General features: G+C 46.2%; 1 pseudogene; it reads left to right on the top strand.

Moving 5' to 3' along the window:
* Nucleotides 1-453: 453 nt before the first annotated feature.
* Nucleotides 454-1,662, top strand: LOC101421416 (rRNA methyltransferase 3, mitochondrial pseudogene; annotated as a pseudogene).
* The last annotated feature ends 210 nt before the right edge of the window (nucleotides 1,663-1,872 follow it).

The raw sequence follows: 1,872 nt of genomic DNA, 5'->3' as shown, positions 1-1,872 counted from the left end.
AAAACAAATCATAAAGGTTTGTATTTAGCACTTATTTTTTCCATGTTAATGTTGATTAGCTAATAAACTAAGTTTAAAACATGTTAATAACATTGCTTTTTATTTCTTAAAAAAAAAAAAGCTCATGGATCCTTCTCAAGAATAGACCATATGTGGGGCCACAGGACAGGCCTCAAAATACATTGTAAAAGATTGAAATTATGTAAAACTTTCTCTGATCATAATGAAATGAAGCTGGAAATCAAAAATGGACAGAAAAAGGGAAACTTCATAAATATATGGAGATTAAACAACACACTCTTAAATAATCAGTAGGTGAAGGGAGAATTTCAGAAGAATTCAGTAAACACCTTGAGACAATGAACATGAGAACACAGCATATCAAAACCTAATGGAAGCGCAGGGAAGATGGTGGCACTGGTGAGTGGCGTGCATTGTACCATGTGACCTTTGTTGCCAACAGTCCAGTCTCGGGACCTTGATGAATGGTGCTGGGTCCCAGTGCTGCAACGGAGTCCAGTGAAAGTAGGGTTTACAAACCAACAGGTTGTGGACTGGAAGTGCTGTCCTAAGAAACAACCTTGGAAGGCATCGTCTGAGACCCGTTCCCAAGAGCAGAAACAGAAACAGCCATTTAAGGTGACCACATCCTCATGCCCAGCCCATGGGAAGAGTCAGCGCTTGGCAGTGATAGGCATGTCCCAGGGACAAGAGTCTGAACAGTGTGATGACAATAGTTAAGTCCAGGTCATTTTGGGAAAAGCAAGGGAAAATCCTACAGGATGGTCGCTGGCTGATTGCCGATGCTCTCAGGGTTAGTGCCATGCCAAAAGTTTTCTTCTTTAGCCTTCTTGAATACATAAAGGAGTTGCCCATTGACAAGCTGAAAGGCGTCAGCCTCATTAAGGTGAAATTTGAGGATAGCAAGGATTGGTCAGATCTCGTTAATGCCTCAGCAAATAATAGGGATTTTTGCCCAAACTGACCATGTTAATATGGCATATGCAGAAACTCAGCTTTGCCATTCATTGCCCTTATTGTTAACCTGTGACAATATCCATGACCCTGGGAACCTGGAGACTATTCTGTGATCTGCTGCTAGGACAGGCTGCAGTAAAGTATTACTCACCCACTAAAGGCTGTGTGGATGCCTGGGAGCCCCAAATGCTGCAGGTAGGTATGGGCACACGCTTCTAGGTGCCCACTATCAGCAATCTGGAAGGGTTGCCCAGCTACCTGCCCACTGACACAAGGGTCAATGTGGCTGATGACTGTGGCCTTTATGCCCAGCCCCAGATATCTAATTAAGACAGCAACATGCTGGGGCATGTGACTGACGATTCTTAAAGTTTCATAAGCATGAAGAGGAGGATCTAGAAACTGGAGTAGGTAAAGCTTGGCTCCGTAACCTAGAAGTACAGAGTTGTGACTTGGACTGGACGGAGGCATCGGCAGCTCTGGTGACAGGTGGGGAGACCCAGAGTGAGCCTGGAGTTCCTGCAGCTGCCTGGGAGCCCTTGGGGCAGGAGGCTGCTGATGTCTGTCATGCCTGGTGCGGACAGTCTGAACTTGGCCACGGCTGCAAGCATCCTGCTCCTTGAAGGGAAAAGACAGCTGCCGGTAAGGGCAAAACACTTGGGCAGGGACAGGAGTTACCCCTGAGAGGGGACATGGAAGACATCTTTTGGTTTAAAGGAGTCTCCTCCTCTTCCCATCTCCAAGAACATTGTTAGGAGGCAGGCAGAGTCGGCCACTGTTGGCCTTTTTGTCCCCAGATTGCTGTGTGTGAGCTGTAGAACCATTCTCTTCTTTGAGCCTTTTCTCTGGGCTTCCTGGGCCATATGCAAAAGACAGGAGGTAGCATGATACCAA

The sequence above is a fragment of the Dasypus novemcinctus genome, chromosome 13 (assembly GCF_030445035.2).
Source record: "Dasypus novemcinctus isolate mDasNov1 chromosome 13, mDasNov1.1.hap2, whole genome shotgun sequence".
NCBI lineage: Eukaryota > Metazoa > Chordata > Mammalia > Cingulata > Dasypodidae > Dasypus > Dasypus novemcinctus.
Note: the sequence above shows the minus strand (reverse complement) of the source record. Positions and strands in the feature narration are given on the sequence as shown.